This window comes from Macaca nemestrina, chromosome 14 (assembly GCF_043159975.1).
Source record: "Macaca nemestrina isolate mMacNem1 chromosome 14, mMacNem.hap1, whole genome shotgun sequence".
Lineage (NCBI taxonomy): Eukaryota > Metazoa > Chordata > Mammalia > Primates > Cercopithecidae > Macaca > Macaca nemestrina.
This window is the reverse complement of record NC_092138.1, coordinates 76,672,205-76,680,511: the sequence shown is the minus strand read 5'-3', so window position 1 is coordinate 76,680,511 and position 8,307 is coordinate 76,672,205. Positions and strand designations below refer to the sequence as shown.

Genomic DNA, 8,307 nt, shown 5'->3' with positions numbered 1-8,307 from the left:
GTTGCTCATAGTTGCATTGGTTCTTGCACCACCCTGCCAGATTCACCATATAGTGAAACTCACCAGGTAACATCTGCTCACAGAATGATCATTTCCCCCAAGACTGTAGTATCTCACTCTGAGCAAAAAGGCCCCCATCACCAGATACTTGAGAGAAAGCTTCTATTGTGAAAAAGACCAAAACAAAAAGCAGTAAACGAACACAAGAAAGAAAAACAATGCAGACAACCATAGAAAACATCTCCAAAAACTAACTTCTTCACAGAAATAAGAATATTGTCAGGATAAAGTAAGAGTAGGCATATAATTTTCAAAAAACCACTTTATATCATGAGAGATTTTATATTAAAAAATTAAGTAAGCAGAATGAAAATCGGTGAATGAGTGGGAAGATAAAGTTGAGGAAAACCTCAAAAAGTGTAAAATAAAGAAAAAGAGATAGAAATTGGTCAGGTAGGGGGGCAGATAAGAAAATTAGAGCCACATCTGGGGGGCCTCGTATACAAATAATAGGACTTTCAGAGAGAAAAAAAAGAAGAAGAAGAGAGATACTAGCGGGCGAGGGGAATTGAGGGTTGTTCTTCCCTTTTCTTGAAAAATAGCACGTTTTCAAAATAGCTTCGCTGTCCTGTCCTATTGAATCTAAGAAGTCCAACAGCCTTTCTTCATTATTTTCTTCTTCACCCACTTCAGTTCAAATTGGCAATGTTTCTACTCATATAATCCCGTCTCTATTCCTGGCTTCTGTTGTGGTGACTGATTAAATTTATGGTTCACCTTCATACTAATCTCCTTATCAAACGGTTGTTCAGCCACACCCTTGATGTTTCCCTGAGAACAAACATTTTTACTTTTTGTAATATGTATAGCTGAGGATTTTCTAAGTCCTCAAGGTTTGGTTCCTTTTTGCTTAACGATTCCTTCTTCAGCTTCTCTCTGTCTCTCTCTCTCTCATTTTACTACAAGCAGTCAAGTGGTTAAGGGGACCCAGTCTGAACCTTCAACATTTTGCTCAGAAATCTCCTCAGTTAAATATCCAATTTTATCACACATGAATTACACTTCCACAAAACACTAGAACACGGTTCAGTCAAGTTCTTTGCCACTTTATGACAAGGATTGCCTTTCCTCCAGTTTCCAATAACTTATTTCTCCTTTCCATCTGAGACCTCACCAGAATGGTCTTTAATATCTACGTTTCTATTAACATGATTATTCTGTTCATGATTATATGGTCTCTAAGAAGATAAAGGCTGTTTTCTCCAGTTTTCCTTTATTTTTAAGTCTTCACCAGAATTGCCTTTAATCATCCTTATTTCTACCAATATTTCCTTTATGGCAATATAGGCTTTTTAGCTTGCTCTTCAAAATGCTTCCAGACTCTACACTTCACCCAGTTCCAAAGCTGCTTACGCAGTATTAGATATTTGTTACAGCAGCACCCTACTTGCTGGTACCAGTATCTTAGTCTGTTTGGGCTACCATAACAAAATCAGACTGGATGGGTTAAACAACAAATATATCCCTCCCTCCCTCCCTCCCTCCCTCCCTCCCTTCCTTCCTTCCTTCCTTCCTTCCTTCCTTTCTTTCTTTTTTGACAGAGTCTCACTCTGTAGCTCAGGCTGGCTGGAGTGCAGTGGCGTGATCTCGGCTCACTACAACCTCCGCCTTCTGGGTCCCGGTTCAAGCAATTATCCTGACTCAGCCTCCTGAGTAGCTGGGATTACAGGTGTACGCCACCATGCCCAGCTGGTTTTTGTATTTTTAGTAGAGATGGGGTTTTGCCATGTTGGCCAGGCTGGTCTTGAACTCTTGCCCTCGTGATCTGCCCACCTTGGCCTCCCAAAGTGCTGGGATTACAGGTGTGAGCCACCATGCCTGGCCCCCAGATATTTATTTTCTTACAATTCTAGAGGCTAGAAGTCCCAGAACAAAATCCAGAAGGGTCAGTTTCTGCTAAGGGATCTCTTCCTGCTTGCAGATGGCTGCCTTCTTATTGTGTTTTCACATGGTGGGGGGGGGGGGGCGGTCTCTTTCTCCTCCTCTTCTCCTAAGGCCACCAGTCCTATGAATTAGGGCCCCACTCTTATGACCTCACTTTACCTTAATTACCTTTAAAGCTCCTGTCTCCAAATACAGTCCTACTGGGAGTTAGGGCTTTCACAAATGAATTGTGTGAGGATGCAATCATTCCGTAGCAGGTGACAAGAAGGATGTCACTAAAAGTATGACACTGACTGACTGAGGAATTTGAATGTAAGGGAGGAGGTATATATGCCTGGCAAAGAGTTTAGAGATGAATTAGCAATCATTCATAGAAAACAAATTAAACAAAAAAAATAATCATTATTAAATGCAGCAAAGTGAAAAAAAAAAGCTGTAATATCCCCAATCTCTCACAAAGAAAATGTAATCATAATACACTATATGACTCATGTATAAAGTGTAAATAATGTTTAGTCATAATTATGTAAACACTGAATCTGTTTTTAGACTTCAGTGCAGATGGTAGAGTTAATCGTACTTTTCAATCTCTGGCTTACCAGCATTGGTCTTAGTGCAGCCCCTTTCTTATTTATTTGTGTATCTCCCCTCATATCCATTCCCCCTTAGGCAAACACCCTGATACATTTCATGTGTATTTCATTTATATGAATTCTTTTAAAATGTGTATTATATTATTTGCATACATTTTTAATTTACACATGATATCTCTAAATGTTTAATTCTTTTTGTTTTTGGTGTTTTGTTTGTTTTTGGTGTTTTGTTTGTTTTTGGTATTTGGGTTTTTTTTTTTTTTTTTTTTTTTTTTTTTTTGCTTTTTTTACCCAGCTATTTTTTAGATCTATCCATATTGTTGTTGTGGTGTCTTAGTCTGTTTTGTGTTGCTACAACATAATACCACAGACTGGGTAATTTACAATAAATAGAAATTTATTTCTCACAGTCTGGAGTTTGGGAAGTCCAAGATCAATGGGCCAGCATCTGGCAAGGGCCTTCTTGCTACATCATCCCATGGTGGAAGGTGGAAAGGCAAAGGGAAGGCAAGAAAGAGAGCATAAGGAGGCCAAATTCATCCTTTAATAAGGAACTTACTCCCACAAAAACAAACCCACTCCCCTGATAATAGCATTAATCCATTCATCAGGGTGGTGCCCCCATAACGCAAACACCTTCCATTTAGCCCCGCTTCCCAACACTGCTCCATTGAAAACCAAGTTTACAACACATGAACTTTGGATGGGTACATTCAAACCATGGCACTGTGTATACATCTAATTCATTGCTTCTAATTCACAAGAATTCCTTAATGTATATCCACCACATGTATTTACCAGGTCCCTTATTGATCAACAATTAGATTGTCTCCAATTTCCAACTGCCACAAACAAAGTAGGAAATTTCTGTAGGATGAAGATTCTGAAGTGCAATGGAGTTGACTAAGTGGTGGCAGAGTGCTCTCCAGAATTGCTACCCCAATGTACACTTCCATCATGGTACTTTGCAGTTCCTGTGTGATTATCATATACCTGCCACCCTTAGCACTAACCAGCTTTTCAATTCTGACTTCACTGAGATGAATAAAGTAATACTTTATATTTTCCTTTTTCTAGTCACCAGTGGGTTAGAGTATCTCTTCATCTGCTTGCTAATCATAAGAGATTTTTTATTTTTGAATTACTTGTTCACACCTTTGCCCATGTTTCTCTTCATTTCCTATATTTTCCTTTTGCCTTGCAAGAATTCCTTTTATAGTCTAGAAGCTGATCTCTTTTGGCTTAGGAAACTAAGCAAACAAGAACACAAGACTATTAATAATTCCATGAAAACCAAGTGCACAGGAAAGAAAATTTAATCAAACTGATGACATGACTCAGATGTAAATAATATTTATACAGTCATAATAAGGTAAACACTGAATCTTGACATAACAAAAAAATGATTATCAGGAGGTGGGAAAAGGGAAAGTGAATGGAAAGAAGATGTAAGGAGTATAAGAACTAAATCCTCATATTTTATGGTAAGAATATAATGGATGATAACTTGTAGGGTTGAATTGTGTCCCAGAAAAATATATATTAGAGTCCTAACACCCAGGACCTCAGAATGTGACCTTAATTAAAAATAGGATATTTTGTCAGGCATGGTGGCTCACGCCTATAATCCCAACACTTTGGGAGGCCGAGGCAGGTGGATCACCTGAGGTCAGGAGTTCAAGACCAGCCTGGCCAACATGGTGAAATCTTGTCTACTAAAAATAAAAAATTAGCCAGGCGTGGTGGCAAGTGCCTGTAGTCCCAGCTACTAGGGAGGCTAAGGAGGAGAATAGCTTCAGCCCAAGAGGCAGAGTTTGCAGTGAGCCAAGATTGCGCCACTGCACTTCAGCCTGGGCAACAAGAGCAATACTCTGCCTCAAATAAAAAATAATAATAATAGGATATTTACAGAGGTAACCAAATAAAAAGGAGGTCATTAGGTTGGGCTCTAATTTGATATGACTGGTGCCCTTATAAGAAGGGGGAATTTGGGCACAGAGATAGACACACACAGAGAGAAGACCACATAAAGAAGACAGAGAGAAAGCCACGTGAAGATGAGGGCAGTAATTGGGTTAATGCATACACAAACTAAGGAACACCAAAGACTGCCAGCAAACCACCGAAAGCTAGGGAAGAGGCATGGAACACTCTTCTTCACAGCCCTGGAGAAAACCCACTCTGCTGACAAGTGATTTGGAACTTCTAACCCCCAGACTGTAAGACAATGAACTTCTGTTGTTTAAGCCACCCAGTTTGTGGTACTGATGGCAGCAGTGACCCGTCTGGAGCAGCTGCTGCATGACACGAGCTGCAGTGGGGAAGGTGCAGTCAAGGCTGCATGCTCCACAGAGCCGGTGGGAATCCCACCCCCTTCTGAGATGGAGGGGCCGGAGCCCCACCCTCCCAGGCACAGCAGCAGCTGCCTGGCTGCAGCTGCAGACCCAAGCATCCCTGCATTCTTGGCGGCCTTGGAAGTCCCTCCTGCCCCCACAGGCTCAGAAGTGCCCACTCCCACTGCATGGCCTCTCCCTGCTCCAATTTTGGAGCAAAGCTGTGGCCAAGCCTGGGTGCTGTCATGACCTGGCCAGGTGTGAATGCACTTGGGGTGGTGCTGACACACCAGCCCCCTGCCACCTCGGCCCCCTCCAAGCTTTGGGCACCAATGGACATGGGAGAAAGGCCAAGGGGAAGCTGAGGGGGGGTTGGTGCAGGCCTGCAGGCGCCCCTCAGCATGAACAGCCTGGGCACCATGGATGACATATAGATGGTGGCAGGAGGCAGACAGGCTCCTGGGTAGAAAGGGGTAGGTCCCTGGTGAAGCCCTACTTTCAAGCCAGGGATGGCCTGAAGCCTTGCGGCCAGGCTGCCAGTTCTGCAGACTAGAATGAGAATTTATGGTGCTTTTTCTGGGCCCACCCACGGACCAATCACCAGGCAACTTCCTCCCCTCTGAAGCCCATAAAAACTGGATTCAGACAGACTCAGGTAGACCACCAGACAACCTGCCTGCAGATAGGAGCTACCCACTCTGGGTCTCCTCTCCACCGAGGGCTGTAGAGACATCGGGATGACCTGCCTGTGAATAGGAGCTATCCATTCTAGGTCTTTTCTTTGCTGAGGGCTGTAGAGATATTGGAACAACCTGCCTGTGGACAGGAGATACCCATTCGGGGTCTCCTCTGTGCTGAGAGCTGCAAAGATGATGGGATGACCTGCCCGCGAATACGAGCTACCCACTCTGGGTCTCCTCTCCACTGAGAGCTGTAGACTTGACAGGATGACCTGCCTGTGGAAAGGAGCTACCCCACTTCAGGTCTCCTGAAAACATTCTGTCACTCAATGAAGCTCCTGTCAACTTGCTCACCTTCCAGTTGTCCACATACCTCATTCTTCCTGGATGCAGAACAAGAACTTGGGACCCAGGAAAACAGCTGTATCACAAACGAGGCTGAAACACACCCACCCACCCCACTCACCAAGTTGTGGGTGACAAGAAGGAGAGAAGAGCTGTGGCCCTTTGAGAGCCCAGACCTAGGGGTGCCCCAAGCCAGGTCTATGACACCCTCTTTGGAGATCTGTGGTTCCTGGCATGCCCAAGCTTCTGGGCTCCACTGCATTCCCCTTGTCCAGGTATGGGTGCCCACAACAGAAGCCATGGGCAGTATATCTGGTCCAGCTGCAGCCTTGCATGAAGCCGGCACCTCTGCTGGTGTCTGGAGCTGCCTACCCCACCACAGCAGCCAGCATGCCTGGCTGTGTGCAGTGGCTGGACCCCATGACCACTCCACCACACACCCCTTGCCTCTCCACACCTGGCTCACCCTTGGCAGGTGTGGAATCCAGGCTGGCAGCACGAGCCAAGCACAGCCTGCTGGGCCAAGTGGGCAGAATGAGCCTGGTGGGCATGAGCAATACTCAGGCAAAAGGTGCCACTGGCCACAGAGGTGTCCAGCTGGTGAAGCAATACCCCAAGGATCCTGTGATAGTACTTTGTTATGACAGCCCTAATAAACTAATATAATACATTTTAAAAAAGAAATGACAGTATATACATTATATTTAAAACATGGAGGCAAACATAAATGTAAGTGGCTGCTTTGGGAAGTAGAAACGGGTGGGAACAGAAAGGGGATGGGAGGCCAGAGATGGCTGTTTTCTATTGTAAGTTATGTAAAATTCTTTGACTACTTTAACTGTGTTCTTATAATTTTTATAAAAACATATTCTTAAAAAGATATCTTGCCATATTTTAAGCCTCTGCAGCATCTTAGGGAAGATAACTTCTATATTTTTACTACCTTCATAGCAACAAAGAAGAGTTTTTTGTTCTATTAAGAAAATGTTGGTTGTTAGGCTTCAAAGTACATTGTTGTATGGTTTTGTGACCTTATATATTATTGACAATCCTGAGACTGGGGCCTAAATTTAAGTTGTTATTGACAGGCAAAAGCATTTACATTTCAAGAGTTTGGATACTGAGTGCAGAGTATTATAGACAGAGAATGAGCTTTAGAGGGAGATAGAAATAGGTCTGAGTCCAAATGCCCCTGCTTATTAACTTGTATGACCTGAGGCAAGTCCATTTAATTTTCAGTTCCTCAATTTCTTCATCTGTACAATTGGATAATAAGGGAGTACTTCCTGGGAATTCTGTGAGTCTTAATGAGAAACACTTAGCACAATGCCTGGCTCATGGTAAGCACTTGATAAATGGTAGCCATATGGTTATGATATCCATAGTAAGAAGCTTTTCCATTCTTTGCCAACTATATCTTCAGCCACTAATTTAAAATTCTTCCTTCTACTCCCATATCCTTCACTCTTGATTCAAACCATTAGTTAATTTTGCTCACTGTTTATATGATTATGTTAAAAAACAAATCTTCAAAGAATCACTTTTAAGTCCTAGATCTGCAAATTTATACTGCTGGTATCAAGCAATTTATTTAAATTTTCTGAGCCTCAGATCCTCATCTGTAAAGCACATTAAATACTATCTGTTGTGACAGATAAATAAATAAGACAAAGAATATAGAAATATCCAGAACAACAACAGGTAGCATATAGATCCTCCATTTATGGAGGCACAAGGCAAAGCTTATAGGCAAACTCATTTCCCAATATATTAAATTAAGTAATGTTAAATAAACACCTCATATTCTTTAGCTGTCTCAATAGAAACATTTTGTGAATATTTAACAGCTAGCTCCACCCTTCAAAGGAATGCTGAGAGACATGGATATTGTAGATATGTGAAATATACATCAATTTCCAACCCCTTTGCTTTGTAATACACCAAAAAATTGGATTTACACAGTGCTTGAAGCAGAGCAAACTATTCATGCTTCTTTAATTGAATTAATTGTCAGTGAAATCCAGAACTTTGCAATATTTGACAAAGTTCTATACAAAGGAAAGGTAATATGAGCAAGCAAATATTTACAAGATACGTAGTAAAGCTTAAAACAAGCACATTTTTGTTAGTATTGCCCACTGTTCAAAAACAATCCAACTTACAAAACATCAAATTTACAAAGCATCTAAAACTGCCATCACAAAAAGATTCCCAGAGTCCTCAATGAATTCCTTCAAATAGTGGTCTTCCCAAACAGCTTTTAAATCATCTGATTCTAAAAATCTGCCTTGCACACAAATCTTCATGAATATAGCTATTTCCCGAATGAAGAACACTCAAAATTAGAACAAGATCCTTCCTGCTTTGAAGCCCATTATCAAAGTGAGCACGGGCTGAGTTTAAATCACCATG

General features: G+C 41.9%; 1 pseudogene; it reads right to left on the bottom strand.

Annotated features, from left to right (window-relative positions):
- Positions 1–2,800: 2,800 nt before the first annotated feature.
- Positions 2,801–7,785, bottom strand: LOC139358320 (uncharacterized; annotated as a pseudogene).
- Positions 7,786–8,307: the final 522 nt, after the last annotated feature.